The sequence below is a fragment of the Triticum urartu genome, chromosome 3A, assembly GCF_056163025.1.
Source record: "Triticum urartu cultivar PI428250 chromosome 3A, HENAU_Tu73, whole genome shotgun sequence".
Classification (NCBI taxonomy): domain Eukaryota; kingdom Viridiplantae; phylum Streptophyta; class Magnoliopsida; order Poales; family Poaceae; genus Triticum; species Triticum urartu.
In genome coordinates, this window is record NC_141875.1 from 203,688,781 (window position 1) to 203,714,433 (window position 25,653).

At 46.1% G+C, this 25,653-nt stretch overlaps 1 long non-coding RNA gene across 1 annotated transcript; it reads right to left on the reverse strand.

The window, feature by feature from the left end:
* Positions 1-21,693: 21,693 nt before the first annotated feature.
* On the reverse strand, positions 21,694-24,473 carry LOC147979203 (uncharacterized). Its single transcript, XR_015618578.1, has 2 exons — positions 23,450-24,473; positions 21,694-22,662 (listed from the first exon to the last, which is right to left on the reverse strand). It is a non-coding gene; the product is annotated as an uncharacterized LOC147979203 (long non-coding RNA).
* Between the last annotated feature and the right edge of the window lie 1,180 nt (positions 24,474-25,653).

Sequence of the window (25,653 nt, forward strand, 5' to 3'; positions counted from 1 at the left end):
TCGGTCCGTTCCATCCTTCTTCTTCACAAAAAGAACACCACAACCCCACGGGGAAGAACTAGGCCGGATGAGACCCATTCTCTCTTGAATATCGAGTTGCTTCTTCAGCTCCTTCAACTCTTCAGGTCCGAGCTTGTAAGGACGCTTGCAAACCGGTTCCGTGCCAGGCTCAAGATCGATGACGAATTCAACTGGCCGGTGCGGAGGCATTCCTGGAAGCTCTTCTGGAAAGACGTCTTGATATTTGCAAACGACTGGAATTTGCGATATAGGATCCAGTTCACCCTTCTCACTGAGAGAAAACAGACGGATGGTATCATCACGAGCGGCAAAGACAATTACATCCTCAGACGAATGAGTCAATTGAATCTGCCTGGCTGCACAATCAAGATGCGCCTTGTTCTTAGAAAGCCAATCCATTCCGAGAACAAGATCAATATCCGAGTTATCAAGAACCGTTGGAGAAGCCAGAAACTTGTAGTCACCCAAGGTGATAGTAACATCCGGAACGATGGAGTCAGCATGCATGCGCTTACCAGGAGAGACAACTGCTAACGGACTAGGCAAAACTTGCGAAGTCAATTCATGCCTAGATGTAAACGGTCTTGAGATGAAACAATGCGATGCACCAGTGTCAAAAAGAACTTTAGCTGGAATATTGTTAACAGGAAGGTTACCCATGATGACATCTGACGAGTCCTCTGCCTGAGCTGCATTCATCAAGTTGACCTTGGCGTGCTTGGGGTTATGCTTGACCACAGCTGTACTTGCCGATCTCACAGGAGGAGGAGGAGGGAGACGCCTCTGATTGAAGCATTTCTTGGCATAGTGACCCTTCTGTTGGCACTTGTTGCACGTGACCTCTGAAAGCGGACGGTGATACGGAGCACTCATCTTGGAGCTTGAGACGAAGTCTTGTTCTAAAAGCCAGGGTTGGGTGGGTGGGAAGATCCACTGCCACCTTTGCTCTTCTGCTGATACGGCTGACGGAACGGAGGAGGAGGAAGCCAATACTTCTGCTGCTTGGCCACTTGAGTAGAGGAAGAAGGAGTAGTGTCTCTGACTCGCTTCTTGGAAGCATCACACCTCAGTTGAGCGGCCTCTTGCTTCAATGCCATGTTGTAGAAGTCATCGTACCTCAAGGGCTCAAAGAGAACAAGAGCTAGCTGAATTTCTTCTCTGAGACCACCCCTGAACTAGTATATCATGCTCTTCTCGTCGGGGACGTCCTGCTTAGCAAAGCGGGCGAGCTTCTGAAACAACTTGTTGTAGTCATAGACAGACAAAGAGCCTTGCTTTAGGTTGTGGAATTCCTCACGCTTGCTCTCAACCACGCTCTGAGGAATATGATGAGCTTCGAAGTCTTGACGGAATTCATCCCAGGTAATCGCACGGCCTCCTCTGGAATCCTTATACTGCTGGAACCATTCTGCAGCTTGGTCTTTGAGTTGGAAGGAAGCGAACTTGACGAAGTCCTCAGGCCTGATGTTACTGCACTCGAAATGCTTGCACAGATCCACGAGCCAATCGTCAGCATCAGTTGGCTCAACACAATTGCTGAAAATCTTTGGCCCGTTAGCAAGGAACTGGTTGAGTGTAGCAAAGTGATTCTGATTGTTGCCTTGGTTGCCTTGGTTCGCTTGATTGCGCTCTTGAAGAATTTGCATGATCAACTGTGCGTTTGCATTGGTTGCGGCCATCACAGCTTGCCATGCCTCCGGAGGAGGAGGAGGTGGTGGCGGATCTTGATTCTGATTCTGGTTGGTGCTCTTAGCGGGAGCCATCCTAAAGAGGGTGACAACCGTTAGCACATTGAAAGATAAAATGAAGCTGAATCAAACGGGTTGAAATTGCAACATAAAGTCTTCACATCCGAACATAAGAACGAATGCATTCCACTTGAAATGGTCACATATCCATAAATTGAGAAGCCACATAGAATTTAGGTAGAGAAATAAATCAACAAGGTACGGGTCAAGAACGAATACTCGGTAAGAAATCCCAATCTCAAACCAAATATCCGTGGAAGAAGAACTAGAGCTACAAGAATTCCCACCTATGAAACTCCCGAACCTTTCCGGTTATGCAATCAGGTGTTGGGGATACAGGGGAAGCATAATATCTCACCCAAATCTAGCAATTCCTACATCCAGCTGTATCCATCCTTCAACACATAACCGAGAAAAAAACTTCGGAAACCATCTACCTCAACCTTCGAAAAGCATCCGTTATACAAGTTATGGCGATACTCCCGAACTCCCGCCCCAGTACTGGGTGGCGTCGAGGTTATCTCACCAATGAACTGCATAAAAGAGATTTTCGATGTCGGCGTACTAAACTCAGGTATTCCAGAACTGCAACGATAAAATTCTGACGACAACACCTCGGAGCTCAACTCCCCGGGACACTGCCACAACCCCTAATGACAGGAGGCACCAAGAACAATGTTCTCGTCACAAAACCATCGGAACGATTCCAAGATACCCGCGTGATCCTAAAAAAAATTTAGTGAAATTTGAGATGAGGAGACTGGGGAGTAAAAAGAATTCCTTACCAGAGCAATGAGGAGACTGGGGAGTAAAAAGAATTCCTAAACTCTCCGATATATAATTCCTAAATGACTCAAAACATTTTTCTAGACTCAACTCGGCCGCTAAAAACGATCAAGCAATGGGGCTCCTAAGGTCGGGGAAGGCTCTGATTACCAACTTGTAACGCCCTCGATGCGGCTATAGCTCCCACGTGTCGAGGCACGACTTAGAGACATAACCGCATTGAAAGCAATGTCGCAAGTTTGACCCCCCTCCCCCCCGGCTCGGCCTCGCACTAACGCGGAAGTGCGCTCGTTTAACAGGCGCAGTGCGGTTATTCTGTTTCCGCCCCACACGCACCCACACACCCCTAAGATAGATAATGGGGCAAGTCCATACAAGGAAGATGTGTCAGTACAACTATGCACCGAGGGGCAGTGTGGTTATTCTGTCCCCCCCACACGCACCCACACCCCTCTCTAAAAGATAGATAATGGGGGTGAGTCCATACAAGGAAGATGTGTCAGTACATCTATGCACCGAGGGGCAGTGCGGTTATTCTGTCCCCCCCCCCACACGCACCCACACACCCCTAAGATAGATAATGGGGGCAAGTCATGTTACGGACTCGCCTCCGCATGCGACGCCGCGGCACGCCGCGTCGTCGCCTGCTACGGCTCGTTCCTGGCTCGGCCTCGCCGGGATGGGGGAGGGGGGTCCCTCCGCCCCGACTCGGCCTCACGCTAACGCGGCAGTGCGCTCGTTTGACAGGCGCGGTGCGGTTATTCTGTCCCCCCCCCCACACGCACCCACACACCCCCTAAAAGATAGATAATGGGGGCAAGTCCATACAAGGAAGATGTGTCAGTACAACTATGCCCTTTGGTGCGGTTCGGTGTGGGGGCAAGTCATGTTACAGCTCGTTCCTAGAACAAAACTCACAAGAACTAGAACAAAAAAGTATCAGTCCAAGTTACTGGTGGAGTCAAGTAGTAGATTCAAACAACAACAAACAAAGAGGAAAAATTGACCGCCCAAGGATCATAGAGTATCAGTCCTAGTTACTGGTGGAGTCAAGTACTAGATTCAAACAAAAACACAAAAAAAGAAAAGAAAAAATTAACGCCCAAGGATCATAAAAGTATCAGTCCAATTTACTGATGGAGTCAAGTACTAGATTCAAACAACAAAAAAAGAAAAAAAATTGACCGCCCAAGGACAGGCACATGCCCTAACGCTGCTAGATTCTTGAACTCGAGCCCATAGGCGAATCCCTAGTAGTCCGCACAACGCAGGGCCCACCGATCAGGGCCCATAGGTCAAGAGAGAGAGAGCGAGCACCGTGTATAAGCGCTCTGGTAAGTTATCAGAGGAGTTCGACTGGTGAGCCTCGGCTGCGCTTATAAACAGGTCTAGAACCCCCTCGACTAGCGAGGTGGGACTAAACACATAGCGCACGCGCACGCCGTGCTGCACAGCCGCGCGGACGAGCTATCTGGGCCGAAAACAACGACTCAGCCAGATGGCCCAACATAGTACTTCGCCCCATTACAAAATTCCAGCCGATCACACATGACAAAAAATGCAGATATTTTAAAAAAACCTCACAAGAAATAAGTTCAAACACAAATAATGTAAAAAGTTCAAACACATCTTAATTGTAAGAACTAAAAAAATAGAAATACATATTTTTTTTTGGAAAATTAAATGTAGAAAATTGTAAATAAAAATTTCAGAAGCAAAATTATAAAAAGTTCAACTACTACAATTCATATGGTTCAAGTAAAAAAAATACTGTGCAGCAAAGATAAAAATCTTTTAATTGTAAAAAATACTAGAAATATCATTATTTAACTATAAAAAATGTGATCCAAAATTCATCTAAAAAAGTAAGAAAAAATGTTATACAACAGACACATTTGATTGGTAATTGAGAACCTAAAATAGTTCAGTACTATCATTAACAGAATGTAAGTTCAGCAATCTCGAACCCAAAAAAAGGGGTTCTACAAACATCATCAGCGTATAGTTCCTCCTGCGAGCTATATACATGAAAATATACCAGTCAAAACAAAGGATGCCCATCTGTTCAACTATAGAATTGTTCCAGTACTAAAATAAAGAATATATAAATAAAACAGTTATACTTGAGCAAAACAGATAGGAAAAGCATTACATAAGTTGTTCCAAACCATCTGATAATACAATAGAATTCAACCATCTCACATGCAGAAGTTTTAAAGAAATAAATACTGCAACATAATCAACCACACACAAAGCTCACAAACCGGCGTCATTTGCCACATTTAAACCTGCATCACATAAATTCTGAATGTCAGAAAGTCATCTTCCCTGGAGAACATAACCATAACCACATCACCATCCTCAAATCCAGACTCTGCCAAAAACTCCTTCCACCCAGTAGTTAGGTTGATGCAACCATCAAAGTCGATGTGGTAGGCAACTTCCATCAACTGATACCCATTTTTGTCGGAAGTCTCCATCTTCAGAACACCGGAACTATGAGCAACAATCCTGATTCTGGGTGACATTTTCTGTAAATGGACATGGGAGTACAAAACAAAAGTGAACATCTGACATAACTGAATTTTTACACAGATATATGAACAGTTTGCATAACAAACTGAAAAGAAAAAATATAAACCAAAACAATAACACATAACTGACTAGTCATGTGAACTGACTAAACTGAAGAAATATACATATCAACACACCTAAAGTAAATACATCTGACAAAAAACAGATCAAGGATTATACAAAAATGGATAAAAAACTGTTTAGTAATGAACAAATACAAACAGAAATCCCTACTATTAAATCCTGACAAAACCAAATAAAAAATATAGACAAACTATTCATAACACTAAACTACAGATCCAGTCCATGGCATTCAAAAAGAGACCTACAAAAAAGTAGAAAACAAAACGAATAGAAACACATACCCATGATTCCTTCAAGTCACCAACCGTCAGGAGACAAACATATGGCGCACGAAACCCATGGTTGTAGTACAGCAGACAAGAAAGTTTCCCATGGCGCTGAGTCTGGGTGAGCTCCAAACCAGTTTCGTACACACAGCCTTCAGCTATGCGCGTCATCTTTGCCAGGCATCCGCATGAATAGTCCTCCATGGAAAACACAAGAACAGGGAAGAAAACAACAGAGATAAGAGAGAGGAACCTAGATCTGACTCTGGAAGAAGGAAGAAAAAGGATGGGGAGACTGAGCCACACACCAAACATAGATGCATGGAATTTATAGCCAGGGAGACTCGTAGATTATAAAACTAATAAATGGGCAGGTGGGCAGCCAGCTGGTAGAAAATAATTATTATACAAGCCATGCAACTTTTGACCACAAATCAGTTCACCTTAAGATAAAACAGTAGTTCAAAAACTGCACATGTCAAAACATATGCAGATAAAACAACACATTCAGAGGGGAGACAGTTGAATTCATTTATTCATTCAAACATCTGCTCCCTCACAACACAAATCTTAAAAACATAACATTCACTACTTCAGTCATAACGATCAAAGAAACGACGCCATTTAGCCATGGTGGATGGATGTGGAGCCGTGGCTGCTCTCGCCCTAGCCCAACTGATGATCTGAACACAGTTCCTTCCCCTGCCCTCTGGGAAAAGAAGCTCCAGTTCATTGGAGTTGCAAGTATCCATCACCTCGCACGCAAGGCGTCTGTTGAACTCTGCATCCACTTCCTCCTTGGGAGCACGTCATGCCATCTGCCTGCGCCTGCGCCTCCTCCTCCTCCTCCTCTGCTCCGCTACTTCATCCCTCACATCGACGGCTTCCCCCTCCTCCTCTGTGACCTCTCCGAGCTCAGGATCCATCTGGCTTTTCTTTTAGTTGCAGCTGGTGGAACGAAAGTGGCAGAGGGCTCGGGCTTTATACTCAAAGTGCAGAGAGTATGGGGTAGGCAGCCAGTACAAAATACTTGCACTGATGTCAACGCACAGTAATACAATCTTTAACATGGAGCAGTCCAACTACACATACGGCAGTAATTCAAAACAACACTGAAAAACACACAACTTAGTTACGCAATTTGACCAGATTACAAGAAATCGTAGGCTACAGTCAGCCACCAAACACCACCTCCGCCAACGAACAAATCACATGGGAATCCGGGGTGGAAACAACTCAAGAAGCAAAGTTGACAACAAAAATCTAATCAGACAATCCTCAACTATCTCCCTGCAACGCCAATTCAAAAATAAAACATCAGAAAAAGAAGAGCACATTTCCATGGCGGCGATGGCCAACAACCAAGAACACCAAAACTTCTAATCAGAAATTACAGTCAAATAATATCGAAAAACTCTCACCCACAGATCATTCTCACATCCAAAACAACAAACAAGACGTAAATTGAGGCCTATGAACACCATGGTAAATACAAATGCGCAACACACGTCTGCCTCCAAATGCCCACGCAGTCACCTCCGGTGACTACAGATCGCAAAACACGACCAACTGAGCATGCGCACATGCGGAACCCCTTACATGTCCCTCTGGCAACGAATGGCCCGCAGCATCGCGCCGGAGAATGCCCGGAAGCTCCACGTTGCATCCCCTATTTCCGCCCATCGTACACGCAGGAAGATCGGTTCAAGTAGAAAACCACGTCAGTCCAACCTGTACACCACGTCAGTTCAAGAAGGGTAACAAAATAGCCCAGATGTGTGTATATATATGCCATATATATGCAATATATATATACTGCACAGCATCTCCATCATCATTATCAGTACATCATGTGCAAGTGAGTTAGGATGCACTTGATCCTAGAAAGGTATCTATCCTTCAAACCAGAGGAGTGCTTCAAACTAACAACAGTACATAATATCAAACAAAAGAGGGTCGTGCTACAGCAACAGAATACATGGCTCAGTCTACATATCAGTACGAATCAAGTTGTGCATATTTTCTGTTGGCATGAACCACATCGCCGCATGCCGGGATTGAAAAAGCCATCCATCGCATGGAAGCTTGATGCCTTTCACACACTGAAGATTATCTGGCAACAAGCTGTGTCGACGAATCTCTGGATATGGTGATTCATGAAACCCAAGGTATGATGTGTAAACACAGCCCCCTGGCGAATGGAAGTTGTATAGCACGGTAATCATCGCCAGTGATATGACCGATGATTGGTTGGATGATCGGATAATTGAGCCCGAGGAACATGGAGTGGTTGCTGAGGCTGTAAACCCGCCTCCAGTTGAATACGCCTGGACCAACGGAGCTGGGATCTTTCTCGAACATGAAGCAGCCATAGCCATCAATGTCACGAACGCCCCAGGCATTGTATTGCATGTGGTTTGATGAAATGGTTTGGTCATTTTGGTACGTGCAAATGAGCATCAAATGACCACCGTCAGCTGAACGAGCGATAAACCACCACCCATCGGCTGGTATGATTCCAAGTCCTGGAATCATGAAGGCCAGCGCATTTGCGTCTGCTGCAACAATTCAAATTGGAGACCAAAATGACAAAAATAAGAATCATGTTCAGAGTATGTGTGGAATTAAGATTATTATAACAGTGACACATATTATAGACAGAGAATTGCAATGTCATGGTCATAATCATACCCCAAGTTAAAAACAATAAGCCAATGGCTTTCATATTCTAGAAATATATCATGGTTCAAACATCATGTAACAATGAGAGGAAAACAGATATGATAGGGCCTACTCATATTCTACCATAGCACTTACTACAGTTATCATATCAACTCTATTTTATAACATGTTTTGTTATAAAAATCCTGGAAATGAGAGTAACATATAGCAATCATGAGGTTATACTCATAATACCTATTCTAACAATCATTAGATACCAATTGTTCTCATATCAACTCTAACAATAACATGTGTGGTCATAAAAATCTAGGAAATGAGAGGAACATATAGCAATGATGTGGTTATAGACATACTATATATTTTAAATTTGTAACAATGAACAGGCAGTCGTATTCTTAAGGTAAAGATGAGATGAGATAGAACAATTACACGATGATAGATTCCACCAGTATAGGCAGCCAATCTGTGCGTCGACCGCATAAACGATGCCATCGTGCAATATAGCATTAGACAGAAGTGTTGGGTAAAGAGGATCGACGATGAGCCATAACCATGTATGGCGACCGGATTCCAGATATACTAATCCCATGTTGAACACGGCAATGAGCTTGTAATCCATGTAGTCTTCTGATGGTGTGGGCACTTCGCAGATTACAACCTTCAGCAAACAAACGTCGAGCCAAAAGCTCGACGCGTCTCGTGCGTAGTAGGCAGGAGTGTCCGGCGGGCCGCGAGGCTCGATGGCGGCGGTATCCAAAGATGGAAGGGTGATCTCTCGTTGGGTGTAGATATCCACGAGACGCCACAGACAACCAGATTGGTGGATGAGAACAATCCAGTTGGCCTTCATGCCTGCCCAGTAGTGGCCGCGAATGAAGGACAGGTGGATGGGTACTGGTAGCATGTCGAGGGGCACCACGGCAACCTCCGTAGGATCGTCAAGTCGGTGTCTGGGCCACCTGCGAGGATCGGGCATCAGCAAGCAGGGTGTCTTGAAAAGAGCCGACCGGTTGCAGACGAGTAGAAGGTACAAAGACACCGAGCATGCGGCCAGACGGACGGTGCTGAGTAGGTCCATACGATTACAAATCTGCTCCAAGAGAACATCGGGGAGGGAATTCCAATCACGGCTATGTGTGTCAGTCGGTCCTGCCATTGGGGTTTTCGATGACTGCGAGCCAGCGGGGAAGTGGATTCGGGCGGGCGAGCGAAGAAGCTTCTCCTCGTGTGGCCGAGCAGTGAGCGGGGGGGTATGGTACGCGCGAGCTACCAAGGAAGATAGCGCGGGCGGGTGAGCAGAGAGCGGGGGGAAATGGTGTGCGGCCAACGATGGGGAAGAGAGGAGGAAGAAGAGTGGAAGACGGGGAAGAAAGTGCACTAAATCTCAATTCTACTACTACAACCAGGATATACTGTCCTTCGGGGTGTAAATAGTTACACCGAGGACATATGTCTCTACCAGAAAAGGGCCCATATGTCAGTTAATGGAGGACAAAAGCGTGCTCTACTGGCAAACATGACGGTAGTACTGGGTAAGGCTGATTCAGTAACACCAACACGCTGGTTCAGCTTATTAATTAAGTGTCCCATCTGCTGCAGCATGTATTGTCACTTCACTTCGAAGACTAGTTAAATAGTTATCTTTGACCGACATGGGGAATAATGGATCGCGAAGACTTCCTTTCTACATTATGCCTATGCCTCTACGCTCACTTTACTCATTTTGCTTTGTACGTAGTCACTTGTTGAAATCTCTAGAAAGACCAATACTCCATATTTGGGAACAGAGGGAGGATTTTACTCCGTATTTGGGAACAGAGGGAGTATCACCATATGGAGGGAACAGAGGAAGCTTGAAATATGAACATGTTAATGGGAGGGAGTTAGCCCCATGCATACATGCATGCATGCAACAAGCAACACTCACATGTACACATGGACACATGCAACACTCACGCACCCATCCGGCACACAGCACACGACGCAGCACACACGCTCACGCTCAAGTGCTCAACCTACTCCCTACGTCCGTGAAAGACTGTACATTTAGAGATTTACACATTGACCAGGGCATAATTAACGCCCAAAAGTAGCAAACTTTTGTGTGCATGCGACCATTGAGAGAAGAAGATTAAATGAAGGTCGTTGCATGCTGTAATTAAGGATAGACATGTAGCCTATACCTAGAGCACAAGTTGGTGCATTAGTCAATCAATATCGATTTAGATTAAAGGCTAAATGCATTGGAAGTGTAGATGTACTACACTCTTTGTTTTTAGCAGATTTCTTTGCTCTGCCAACTGACAGGTGGGACCCAGAAACCAGGTGACAATTTAACCAGTCAACAAAGTGCCACGTCGACTATGTGGCCAGTCAGTAGGGTGCAATACGGTGCTCTACGATGATCTAGTGATCGTATAATCACCGCAAAACTATATATAGTGACCGTAAGGAGCGTATTGTTACATACGTTGACCGCCAGTGTACTTTTCTCGTTTCAAATTAAGACATATTAACCAGAAAGGATGCAGTATGGACTTGTACTAGTACTACTTTGATGTGTCCCATCAACTCGCTGAACGAGGAGAAGCTTGCTTACTGCGCCTCTCCCTCGCCCACGCGCGCGGTGGTTCGCAGGACGAGGAGAGGGTTTTGACTACAGCGCCCTCTCCCTCTCCCTCTCCCTCTCCCTCACCCTCGCCCTTGCGGTGGACGTGCAGCAGTTCAATTGGTGCCAGATTGCCAGAAGCATAATGTGTACTGTAGTATCATCATTGTTTGACCTTCCGAAGAGGCGAAGAGCCAAGTGCAAGGTTCACACGAGTACGAACTGTTGAACCTCCCGAAGAGGTAAAGAGCCAAGCGCAAGGTTTTATAGGAGTTGTCGTCCTATTAGGAGCATACTACAACTATAGCGAATGATGCTACTGTATGATGCCGCCACATCACGTATATCCAAAGTTGTGCCACCTTTTTTTTCTCAAAGAGCGTGTTGGGGCCCGTGCAACAACCACACAAGTTGCACGTACACATAACACATTTACTAGTAATAAATTCTAAAGGACAAATGCCAGTATGCCACACAAGTTCATCTCCAATTCATGTGATAAATTTGTGCATGACTAGTCTACATATATTCACAGCGCTACCGTTCACAATTTACCGTACTCCACTTACACGTTATAGAAGGGATACTGTCACACCCATAATACGGCTATATCTCCCACGTGTCGGGGCACGACTTAGAGGCATAGCCACATGGTAGGTTCGTCGCAAGAGGGGTAATCTTCACACAATCCCATGTACTAAATAAGAAAGGGATAAAGGGTTGGTTTACAATCGCCACTTCACACAAATACAAGTTAAACATACATCATCCAGAATAAAATCAAGGTCCGCCTACGGAACCAAAATAAAGAAAGACAACCCCAAATGCTAGATCCCCGATTGTCCCAACTGGGCTCCACTACTGATCAACAGGAAACGAAACAACACAATGAACACGATCTTCATCGAGCTCCCACTTGAGCTCAGTTGCATCACCTGCACTGGTATCATCGGCACCTGCAACTGTTTGGAAGTATCTGTGAGTCACGAGGACTCAGCAATCTCACACCCACGAGATCAAGACTATTTAAGCTTATGGGTAGGAAAGGGTAGTGAGGTGGAGCTACAGCAAGCACTATGCATGCATGGTGGCTAACTTACGCAAATAAGAGTGAGAAGAGAAGCAACACAACGGTCGTGAACTAGAAGTGATCAAGAAGTGATCCTGAAACTACTTACGTTCAAGCATAACACAAGAACCGTGTTCACTTCCCGGACTCCGCCAAGAAGAGACCATCATGGCAACACACGTGTTGATTCATTTTAATTAAATTAAGTGTCAAGTTCTCTACAACCGGATATTAACAAGTTCCCATCTGCCACATAACCGCGGGCACGGCTCTCGAAAGTTTATACCCTGCAGGGGTGTCCCAACTTAGCCCATCACAAGCTCTCACGATCAACGAAGGATATTCCTTCTCCCAGGAAGACCCGATCAGACTCGGAATCCCGATTACAAGACATTTCGACAATGGTAAAACAAGACCAGCAAAGCCGCCCGATGTGCCGACAATCCCGATAGGAGCTGCACATATCTCGTTATCAAGGCAAGACCGGATAGGTCAAGCTACGAGTAAAACAGCCCTCGAGTTACCCCGAGGTGGCCCCGCAGGCTACCTAGTTCGGACCAACACTTAGACAAGCACTGGCCCGGGGGGTTAAAATAAAGATGACCCTCGGGTTGGCCGACCCAAGGGAAGGGTAATAGGTTGTTAGGCAAATGTAAAACCAAGGTTGGGCCTTGCTGGAGGAGTTTTATTGAAAGCGAACTGTCAAGGGGTTCCCATAACACCCAACCGCGTAAGGAACATAAAATCAAGGAACATAACACCGGTATGATGAAAACTAGGGCCGCAAGAGTGGAACAAAACACCAGGCATAAGGCCGAGCCTTCCACCCTTTACCAAGTATATAGATGCATTAATTAAAAAAGAGATATTGTGATATCCCAACATATCCATGTTCCAACATGGAACAAACTTCAGCTTTACCTGCAACTAACAACGCTATAAGAGGGGCTGAGCGAAAGCGGTAACATAGCCAAACAATTGTTTTCTAGGAAGGTGGGTTAGAGGCTTGACATGGTAATATGGGAGGCATGATATAACAATTGGTAGGTAGCGCGACATAATGATAGAGCGAACAACTAGCAAGCAAAGATAGAAATGATTTCGAAGGTATGGTCATCTTGCCTGAGATCCCACAAGGAAGAAGAACGAGTCCATGAAGAAGACAAGCGGACGTAGTGGAACGGATCCTCACAACTCCAGAATGAAACCGAAGCTAACGAGAGAAGCAACCTGGAAAGAAGCAAACAACATAGTAAACAACCATCACATAAACATGGCATGATGCACAATCAAGTATGATGCATGTCCGGTTTAATGAGGCATGGCATGGCAAAGTGCACAACCAATACTACAAATTAAGTGGAGCTCAATATGCAATGAGTTGCATATTGACGGAACACCACATGACTTATTTAGTTCTCTCTCTTTTATGTACCCAACAATATTAAATGTTGTTAAACATGGCAAGAGGTGAGGCATATGAAAACTACCTATCTAAGCAAGTTTAAATGAGGCCGAAACAATAAACAACAAGTCTAGAAAATCCCCATGTGCAAATTATAGATTTCAGTATTGTTCTTCCCTATACACAATTTTAGAATTGTTAAACATGCAAAGTACTGCCACCATGTTAACCTATGCATTTTTCTACCCCATCTACATATAAAGTTTATTTAAATCCAAGCTACAGTTATTTAGTTATGAAATAAAGCATTTTAGCATGGCATTTGAGAAAACTTAATCAAACAGCATTTTAAACATTTTAAACATGGTTGACAGTTGCATATTATGATACTAGATGAAATTCTAAGAAAGTTAGATATATGACATGTTTTAATTGGATGCATGGTTCAAAAGTTATTAGCAATTCCAAAGCATATTATGAAACTAGACGAAATTCTAAGCAAGTTACATATATGACATGTTTTAATTGGATGCATGGTTCAAAAGTTATTAGCAATTCGAAAAGGGGCAGTTCTGTAAATAAGCATGCCTAGGATTTAATGACAAATTCACAGCACGGAAAAAAACAAGCCACGGGCCGAATCTGGCTGGCCCGATAGGAATAGGGGAACTGGAGGGGCTGCTCACCCAGTGGGCTCGGCTCAAGGAGGTGAGGCAGGGCTACAGGAGCTCGCGGCTGGGCTGGATCTTGGCGCAAGAAGTGGCCCATGGCACAGGAGACCATGCGCGGCTACGGTCAACACGAGCGAAGCGGTGCTGCAAGCGTCTCCTCCTACTCGACGCAGAAACAGGGGAGGTCGGCGGCGGCGCGGGACTTGGCAAGGCGGCGGTGGACCTGGGGTATCTCCGACGAGGCGAGGTCCGGCGGGAGTCGCGGGCTCCATGTCCAGCACTGGGACGAGCTGCAGGAGGTCGGCGCGGCTGGGCACCGCACTTGCCGACGCGGACGGCAGAAGCACAGCGGCGCTGGCATTTGACAGCGACGGACGGCAAGCGCATGCGGGCGTGTAGGGAAGGCCGGCGAGGAGCAGCTTCCAATGGAGCTGCGAGGGGCTTGGGCACGACACTGGAGGCGCGATGTAGCGTTCGGCGCGAGGAGCTCGGGAGGAGCGGTTGGTGCGGGAAGCGACGATGGCGGCAGCAGAAGCTCCGGCATGACGACAGGGAGGACTGTCGGAGGTGGTGCAGCGGTGGGGTTGGCGTGCAGGTGGCTGAAGGCTGGCCGGGGTGGCCTGGTTTGGCAAGGTTGAAGACAGCGCAGGCGATGACCTCCTCAGGCGACGGCACTGTTACAGAGAAGAGAGAGAGAGAGAAATGGGTGAGACAGAGGAAGCAGCGAGGGAGACAAAGGAAAGAAACAGGGGCGCGGGACAGGGCCTGGTGTCGTCGGGTTGGACGCCGATGTGAGGAGGCAGGGAGAGGGGCCTCGGGTGCTGCTGCTGTTCGCCGGCAACGGCTGGATCGGGATGGGGCTTGCTCTGGCGAGATGTGTGCATAGGAGGTGGGGGTCGAGAGGCGTGGGAGGTGACAAGGCGGCGGCAGCTCTCTCGAGCCCTTTGGGGATCAAAGCAGGAGGAGGGGGCTCACTTGTTGGATCGGCATGGATCCCGAGGAACCAGGTGGAGTGGCGGCGGGGAGGAGGTATGGATGGGACAGCCATCCTAGATTCTATGGTTATGTTGATTTGGTAGGTGGTCTTATATATATAGCAAGTGGATTTTGATAGGGGCATTTGGTCCCTCTGATTTTAATCGGACGGTCCCGGATAAATAGGCTAGGGCGTCCAAACAAAGAAATAAAGACATTTTAGGGATGTTTGGGGATGATCCGGACCCAATGGTCACGACTGAGCGGTTTGGGTTCGGGGCAGCTTTCAGACGCGCGAGGGGTTTGACGGAAGGCCAAAGAAAAAGGGGGGTTAGTAGGGGTTTTCGGAGCCTCCGGTTGCGACCGATGGATCCGATCGAGAGGGAGGATAGGTAGGCCTAGGTGGGCTGGTTGTGACTGTGTAGAAGGCCGAGGGCTGCAGGAGAGAAGAGAGAGAGAGAGAGAGAGAGAGAGAAAGACCCGGCAGCATTTTTCGAAGACCGAAAACGTCCGACGAAAAGACCGGCTATACTGTCGCTATAGTTATCCGTTGGGCGTCAAACGGACTCCGAATGCGATGAAACTTGGCAGGCGACCTACTGACAACATAAGAACAATGCACGCCAAATTTCATCCCATTCCGAGAACATTTTCCGGCCACTTATAAAAATACTATTTCGGACATGCCGCAGCCGCGTGCGAGTGTGGTTGGTGTCAGAACGGACAACGAAGAGAAATGGGGAGACCCGGACGGATGCAAGTTTTGAAAACATGATGATGTAATGCACATGATGACATGGCAAGATGCAACACGCAAGCGAATGACACGGCAACAAACAGCGAATAACTGAAAGACACCTGGCGCATCGGTCTCGGGGCGTCACAACACTCCACCACGATGAGAGGATCTCGTCCCGAGATCTACGATGGCACCAGAGGGAAACGGAAGAGGAAGAGAAGAGGTAAACCTAAGTTGCTTCTTTGACCAATGAGTGAAACCAAAGAACCTTGCGAGGTTAAACCATTTTGAGAAAAGAATACAACGAAGATGAACGAGGTTGAAAACACTCTGGTTGGAAATGAAAGGCAAAAATATGAACTTGGCAAAATGAAAGCACTTGGATGAGACTCCGGTTAGAAGATAAATGATAGCCACAACACTCCGGTTAAAACAAGATAGAGAAGGAATAAGAATATATAATTTGGACAGCACTCCGACTGTAAATGGTAGGAATTGAACATGGATTTGACAAGATGAGAGGATACTTGATGAAATCAACAACACACTGCCTCTAGAGCTATTGAAAGCATGGCACAAGAGGTAAGAAAGATTTCAGACAGCACTCCGGTTGAGAAGGGAGGCAAAACTCGATAAGATGAAAACAACTTGAAAGGAGAACACCACACTCCGGTTAAACGGATAAGCAAGGAAAGGAACATGATCTTGACAAAACAAGATGATGGGTCGAAGAGAGAAACATCACAATGCCTCCGGAAGAAAGAATAGAAGATAGCTCATTGGAATAAAAGAATGTAGAAGAAAATGCCAACTTCAGCCACAGAAGAGCTTGGAGAGCACCCTTCCAAGAAGGTTATAACGGAGTTGTTGGAAAACCAACAACGAAAAGATTAAGCTTGTTGTGGGCTTATGTAAAACTTCTCGAAATTATGAGGTGAAATTCTGCCACTATGGAAACAAAATATTGGATTGATATCAACAAGAAGACAAGAACCTTATTTCACCGGAAGGATAAATGAAGAACTTGGGTCATTTATAAGCACCATAAATAGAAAAATCCTTAGGGAAAAAGTTTAGGTGAAATATAACCCAAGATAACTCCAATGAAGAGATTGATGGATTGAAAAGATGTCTTGAGCAAAGAGAAAATGATGGATTTAGATATGTCAATCTTGAGAACTTGTGAATCATGAAACACGAAGGGGAAATTATCAACAATGACATAACACCACCTCAAATGATAAGGTAGAAAGAATTGCACTTTGGAATGCAAGATGAAGAATGCTTGAACTCCTCAAAACAAGACATGTGTTGAACACCATGTTTAATTTTGAGTATAGCTTGGCAGATCTTAACTCCGAGAGAAATCTTGAAGAACAATTGAAGAATGAAAAGAATCCTTGACGAACCACCATGTAGCCTCCATGAAGAACACTGGTAATAAAAGAATGATCAAAAGGAAGTGAATGATGCAAAGAAGAAGATTGAAGCCTTGCAATGATTAGATGAATCTTCGTGATGATATAGTTGACAGATCTTGGAACTTCGGGAAAAGTATGAAGCACTTGAACCAAGAATTTACTCATCGTGAATTTACTTCGGAAGAATGAATCAATCACTTGGATGAAGCAAGAATAAGAATTATGTTATGCGTATCCTTCACCAATTTAGATTGATGACAAGCAACGGATTTGGCATGCTACTTATTCTTGTAGAAAGGATTAAGAGAGATATAGCGTAAACTTGAGAAAGGTCTTCAACGAACCACCGGTAGGATTGGACAGAACGAATGAATATGTATGATAACGAAGGAAGAAAACTCTTGAACGAACCACCGTAAGAATTGAACAAGAAAGTAGCAAAATCACAATTCACCAGGAAGAATTGGAAAATGAATGAAGATACTTGCTAGGATTTAGATACATGAGAACGAAGAGATCATGAACTGATTAGAGGATATTTGAACGATGCACCGGTAAGATTTGGAGAACGGGAGCTGAAAGCTGGAATGAATAATTCTGAGATGGTGGGCTCCGGAGAATCAAACTGAAAAGACTCCTGAATTGCTCCAGATGGGTGAAAAGAATTCTCACAATAGAAAACAATTATGAGAGGATGGCATAAATCTAGCACCATGAATCTTTGTAATAACGGGTAAGGATTTAAGAGGAGCTTTTCTTCGGTCTTCAAAATCCGAGAATGGCGACGAGAAACACAACCATGAATTGTTGAGACACTCCGGAATAACAATTAGAAAGGTTGAACCAACAATGAAAAGAATTTGAGAGATCTTAGAGAAGGACATATTACTGATGACAATTCATACTTACGTCATACTTTGAAATGTATTTGAGAATAACTCCAGAAAAATTAGAAGAGTCAGGTAAGATCCTGGGAAAAGACATGTGGGTTAGGGCCCACTCAAGAGAAACACCATTGAAATGATTTGAAGAGAGATTGCACCGGTTGAATTAAATGGCTTGAATGAGATAACAACCTCGACATATCTTGAACGATTGAGAATGGCAACGTGAATATTTCGAGATATCTTCAACACAACGGAACAAATGAATAGTGAGAAGTGGATGATTAAGAGGTGCACCGGTATGAGAAAACATTTGAAACAAGGAAAGGATATGATCAACAAAGCTTTACTTGAATCCACCGGAGAAGAAAGAGAACGAAGAATGATGAACTTGTAGAGCATCTTCATGGGAACCACCGGGTAAGAACATTGATTGAAAAGAATGAAGAGACTTCACATGAATAAAATGGATACTTGATTAAGACATCTGATTCCTTGAAGGAAAGGGGTTGGGAGGGCGGAAAAACAAAGGTAACTTGGGACAAATGAAACAAACACCGTTGATAAAACATAGAGTTGATCTTGCGGATGTTGAAATGATCGGATCCACTTGAAGAGAAACACGCCGGTTGAAAAGGATTGACATGACAATCTCGATTATCATGAAGGATTAGTATTCACATAGAAATATGAGAACACCGCTTAGGAAAGGTATGGAATCAACACTTGACATTGAAGCAACTCGAATACCACAACTCAAAACAAAACAAAGGATTGGCTTGTAGAATAAACCGGAAACAAACATATGATAGATCCCATATCGTATCATGTGTCTGTTGGAAAGAATTCCTACGTGATACTTGAATTCCCACTTATAAACTCCTAAAACTTTCTGGTTATGCAATCAGGTGTTGGGGATACAGGGGAAGCATAATATCTCACCCAAACTAACAATTCCTACATCCAGCTGTATCCATCCTTCAACACATAACCAAGAAACCTTCAGAAATCATGTACCTCAACCTTCGAAAAGCATCCATTATACAAGTTATGGCAATACTCATGAACTCCCGCCCCAGTGCTGGGTGGCGTTGAGGTTATCTCACCAACAACTGCATAAAAGAGATTTTCGATGTCGGCGAAACTCAGGTATTCCAGAACTGCAACGATAAAATTGTGACGACGACACCTCGGAGCTCAACTCCCCAGGACACTTCCACAACCCCTAAATGTCAGGAGGCACCAAGAACAATGTTCTCGTCACAATAATATCAGAACGATTCCAAGATACCCGCGTGATCCTAAAAAAAATCGTGAAATTTGAGGAGAGAAAAGTCAAAACTTCTACGTCAGGAGGCCTCACCAGAGCGACGAAGGGACTGAGGAGTAAAAAGAATCCTACTCTCCGATATATAATCCTAAGGCTCAAAACATTTTGTTCTAGACTCAACAACGTCAGTGATTCGATCAAGTAGGGGGCTCCTAAGTCGGGGAAGGCTCTGATTACCAACTTGTCACACCCACAATGCGGCTATATCTCTCACGTGTCGGGGCACAACTTAGAGGCATAGCCGCATGGTAGGTTTGTCGCAAGAGGGGTAATCTTCACACAATCCCATGTACTGAATAAGAAAGGGATAAAGAGTTGGCTTACAATCGCCACTTCACACAAATACAAGTTAAACATACGTCATCCAGAATACAATCAAGGTCCGCCTACGAAACCAAAATAAAGAAAGACAACCCCAAATGCTAGATCCCCGATCGTCCCAAATGGGCTCCACTACTAATCAACAGGAAACGATACAACACAACGAACACGATCTTCATCGAGCTCCCACTTGAGCTCAGTTGCGTCACCTGCACTGGTATCATCGGCACCTGCAACTATTTGGAAGTATCTTTGAGTCACGAGGACTCAACAATCTCACACCCACGAGATCAAGACTATTTATGCTTATGGGTAGGAAAGGGTAGTGAGGTGGAGCTGCAGCAAGCACTAAGCATGTATGGTGGCTAACTTACGCAAATAAGAGCGAGAAGAGAAGCAACGCAACGGTCGTGAACTAGAAGTGATCCTGAAACTACTTACGTTCAAGCATAACACAAGAACCGTGTTCACTTCCCGAACTCCACCGAGAAGAGACCATCACGGCTACACACGCGGTTGATTCATTTTAATTAAGTTAAGTGTCAAGTTCTCTACAACTGGATATTAACAAATTCCCATCTGCCACCTAACCGTGGGCACGGCTCTCGAAAGTTTATACCCTGCAGGGGTGTCCCAACTTAGCCCATCACAAGCTCTCACGGTCAACGAAGGATATTCCTTCTCCCAGGAAGACCCGATCGGACTCGAAATCCCGGTTACAAGACATTTCGACAATGGTAAAACAAGACCAACAAAGCCGCCCGATATGCCGACAATCCCGATAGGAGCTGAACATATCTTGTTCCCAGGGCAACACCGGATAGATCAAGCTACGAGTAAAACCAGCCCTCGAGTTGCCCCGAGGTGGCCCCGCAGGCTGCCCGGTTCGGACCAACACTTAGACAAGCACTGGCCCGGGGGGGTTAAAATAAAGATGACCCTTGGGTCGGCCGACCCAAGGGAAGGGTAATAGGTTGTTAGGCAAATGTAAAACCAAGGTTGGGCCTTGCTGAAGGAGTTTTATTCAAAGCGAACTGTCAAGGGGTTCCCATAACACCCAACCGCGTAAGGAACGCAAAATTAAGGAACATAACACCGGTATGACGGAAACTAGGGCGGCAACAGTGGAACAAAACGCCAGGCATAAGGCCGAGCCTTCCACCCTTTACCAAGTATATAGATGCATTAATTAAATAAGAGATATTGTGATATCCCAACATATCCATGTTCCAACATGGAACAAACTTCAGCTTCACCTGCAACTAACAACGCTATAAGAGGGGCTGAGCGAAAGCGATAACATAGCCAAACAACTGTTTGCTAGGAAGGTGGGTTAGAGCCTTGACATGGCAATATGGGAGGCATGATATAACAAGTGGTAGGTAGCGCGACATATGATAACCCACAAGTATAGGGGATCACAACAGTTTTCGATAAGTAAGAGTGTCGAACCCAACGAAGAGCTAAAGGTAGAACAAATATTCCCTCAAGTTCTATCGACCACTGATACAACTCTACGCACACTTGATGTTCGCTTTACCTAGAACAAGTATGAAACTAGAAGTACTTTGTAGGTGTTGTTGGATAGGTTTGCAAGACAATAAAGAGTACGTAAATAAAAAGTAGGGGCTGTTTAGATTAAGAAACAATAAAGTAAATATAGCGAGTGTGGAAAAGTGGTGGTAGGAGTTGCGAAATTGCCCCTAAGCAATTGACTACTTTGCTAGACCGATAGCAAGTATTATGTGGGAGAGGCCACTGTTAGCATGTCATCCCTTACTTGGAATTCTATGCACTTATGATTGGAACTATTAGCAAGCATCCGCAACTACTAACGTTCATTAAGGTAAAACCCAACCACAACATTAAGATATATTGGCCCCCCTTCAATCCCGTATGCATCAATTTCTATGCTAGGTTGAAGCTTCTGTCACTCTTGCCCTCCAATACATAGTCCTATCAACATACAAACTAACCCTAGGGTGTGATCCACGCGCGCAATCATATGATGGGCACCAAAGGACAGCAACATAACCACAAGCAAATTAAATCAATCATAGCAATTCATCAACCACCGATAGGACAACGAAAATCTACTCAGACATCATAGGATGGCAACACATCATTGGATAATAATATGAAGCATAAAGCACCATGTTCAAGTAGAGGGTACAGCGGGTTGCGGGAGAGTGGACCGCTGTAGATAGAGGGGGAAAGGTGACGGAGATGTTGGTGAAGATGGCGGAGGTGTTGGTGTAGATCACGGTGATGATGATGGCCCCCGGTGGCACTCCGGTGCCACCGGAAGCGAGGGCGAGAGAGCCCTCCTCCTTCTTCTTCTTCCTTGACCTCCTCCATAGATGGGAGAAGGGTTTCCCCTCTGGTCCATGGCCTCCATGGCACGGGAGGGGCCAGAGTCCCTCCGAGATTGGATCTGTCTCTCTCTGTTTCTGCGTTCTCAGATTCTTCCCTTTCACCGTTTCTTATATTCCTGGAGATCCGTAACTCCGATTGGGCTGAAATTTTGACACGATCTCTATCCGGAAATTAGCTTTCTTGCGGCGAAAGAAGGGCATCAACCGCCTTACGGGGTGGTCACGAGGGTCAGGGGCGCACCTGACACCCTGGGGCGCGCCCCCCTACCTCGTGCCCCCCTCGGACACCGTCTCGCGTTGATTTTACTTCCCAAAAATCATAAATATTCCAAAATAATTCTCCGTCCGTTTTTATCCTGTTTGGACTCCGTTTGATATTGCGTTTCTGTGAAACAAAAAACATGCAACAGACAGGAACTGGCACTGGACACTGGATCAATATGTTAGTCCCAAAAATAGTATAAAAAGTTGCCAAAGAGTATATGAAAGTTGAATAATATTGGCATGGAACAATCAAAAATTATAGATACGACGGAGACGTATCAACATAACGATAGAGTGAACAATTAGAAAGCAAAGATAGAAGTGATTTCAAGGGTATGGTCATCTTGCCTGAGATCCCACAAGGAAGAAGAACGAGTCCATGAAGAAGACAAGTGGACGTAGTCGAACGGATCCTCACAACTCTGGAATGAAACCGAAGCTAACGAGAGAAGCAACCCGGAAAGAAGCAAAAAAACATAGTAAACAACCATCACATAAACATGGCATGATGCACAATCAAGTATGATGCATGTCCGGTTTAATGAGGCATGGCATGGCAAAGTGCACAAACAATACTACAAATTAAGTGGGGCTCAATATGCAACGACTTGCATATTGACGGAAGACCACATGACTTATTTAGTTCTCTCTCTTTTATGTACCCAACAATATTAAATGTTGTTAAACATGGCAAGAGGTGAGGCATATGAAATCTACCTATCTAAGAAAGTTTAAATTAGGCCGGAACAACAAACAACAAGTCTGGAAAATCCCCATGTGCAAATTATGGATTTGGTACTGTTCTGCCCTATAGACAATTTTAGAGTTGTTAAATATGCAAAGTACTGCCACCAAGTTAACCTATGCATTTTTCTACCCCATCTACATATAATGTTTATTTAAATCCGAGCTACGGTTATTTAGTTATGAAATAAAGCATTTTAGCATGGCATTTGAGCAAACTTAATCAAACAGCATTTTAAACATTTTAAACATGGTTGAAAGTTGCATATTATGAAACTAGACGAAATTCTAAGCAAGTTACATATATGACATGTTTTAAATGGATGCATGGTTCAAAAGTTATTAGTAATTCCAAAAAGGGGTAGTTCTGTAAATAAGCATGTCTAGGATTTAATGACAAATTCGTAGCACGGAAAAAAAACAAGCCACAGGCCGAATCTGGCTGGCCTGATAGGAACAGGGGAACTGGAGGGGCTGCTCACCTAGTGGGCTCGGCCCAAGGAGGTGAGGCAGGGCTACAGGAGCTCGCGGCTGGGCTGGATCTTGGCGCAAGAAGTGGCCCAGGGCACAGGAGGCCACGCGCGGCTGCGGTCAACACGGGTGAAGCGGCGCTGCGAGCGTCTCCTCCTACTCGAGGCAGAAACAGGGGAGGTCGGCGGCGGCGCGGGACTTGGAAAGGCGGCGGTGGACTTGGGGTATCTCTGGCAAGGCGAGGTCCAGCGGGAGTCGCGGGCTCTAGGTCTAGGACTGGGACGAGCTGCAGGAGGTCGGCGCGGCTGGGCGCTGCACTTGCCGACGCGGACGGCTGAAGCATGGCGGCGCTGGCATTTGACGGCGATGGACGGCAAGCGCGTGCAGGGAAGGCCGGCGAGGAGCAGCTTCCGACGGAGCCGCGAGGGGCTTGGGCGTGACACTGGAGGCGCGCTGTAGCGTTCGTCGCGAGGAGCTCGAGAGGAGCGGTTGGTGCGGGAAGAGACGATGGCGGCAGCAGAAGCTTCGGCATGATGACGGGGAGGACTGCCGGAGGTGGTGCGGCGGCGGGGTCGGCCTGCAGGTGCCCGAAGGCTGGCCGGGGTGGCCTAGTTCGGCAAGGTTGAAGACGGCGCAGGCGAGGACCTCCTCAGGCGACGTTGCTATTACAGAGAAGAGAGAGAGAGAAACGGGTGAGACAGAGGGAGCATTGAGGGAGACGAAGGAAAGAAACAGGGGCACGAGACAGGGCCTGGTGTCGTCGGGTGGGACGCCGATGTGAGGAGGCAGGGAGCGGGGCCTCGGGTGTTGCTGCTGTTCGCCGGCAACGGCTGGATCGGGATGGGGCTTGCTCCGGCGAGATGCGTGCATAGGAGGCGGGGGTCGAGAGGCGCAGGAGGTGACGAGGCGGCGACAGCTCTCTCGATCCCTTCGGGGATCAAAGCAGGAGGAGGGGGGCTCGCTGGTTGGACCGACATGGATCCCGAGGAACCAGGTGGAGTGGCGGCGGGGAGGAGGTATGGATGGGACAGCCATCCTAGATTCTAGGATTAGGTTGATTTCGTAGGTGGTCTTATATATATAGCAAGTGGATTTTGATAGGGGCATTTGGTCCCTCCGGTTTTAATCGGACGGTCCCGGATAAATAGGCTAGGGCGTCCAAACAAACAAATAAAGACATTTTTGGGATATTTGGGGATGATCCGGACCCAATGGTCACGACTGGGCGGTTCGGGTTCGGGGCAGCTTTCGGACACGCGAGGGGTTTGACGAAAGGCCAAAGATAAAGGGGGTTAGTAGGGTTTTCGGAGCCTCCGATTGAGACCGATGGATCCGATCAAGAGGGAGGATAGGTAGGCCTAGGTGGGCTGGTTGTGACTGTGTAGAAGGCCGAGGGCTGCGGGAGAGATGAGAAAGAGAGACCCGGCAGCAGTTTTCGGAGACCGAAAACGTCCGACGAAAAGACCGGCTATACTGCCGCTATAGTTATCCGTTGGGGCGTCAAACAGACTCCGAATGCGATGAAACTTGGCAGGCGACCTACTGACAACATAACAACACCGCACGCCAACTTTCATCCCATTCCGAGAACATTTTCCGGCCACTTATAAAAATACTATTTCGGACATGCCGCGGGCGCGTGCGAGTGTGGTTGGGCTCAGAATGGACAACGGAGAGAGACGGGGAGACCCGGACGGATGCAAGTTTTGAAAACATGATGATGCAATGCACATGATGACATAGCAAGATGCAACACGCAAGCGAATGGCACGGCAACAAACAGCGAATAACTGAAAGACACCTGGCGCATCGGTCTTGGGGTATCACACCTACATGTCCTCCTCCAGTTTCCAGTCCCAGGTGTTCTTCATGGATGGCACGATCCATAGCGGTGGGCAACGGGAATCATTGTCGCAGCTTTCTAGTCCGGTTCCACACGATGGAGACTCATCCAAACTAAAGCAGCATAAAATCAGGGATAGCATGTCCCAGCATGTCGTTCATCTGGCGGTGCGCACTGAAGACACAACCATGCATCATGAACGGTAGGCCTTCCGTGTCGTGCACGGAAGGTGGCATCCGCTTCATAATGGGGTAGTTGTCCCCAATGAAAAGCGAGTACTCTCCAAGAGTGTTCCTCGGCACCCACGTAGCATCACGGGGGTCGAACTCGGCGCCGTTCATCTGGTACACACGGCATATCAAATCTGGACAT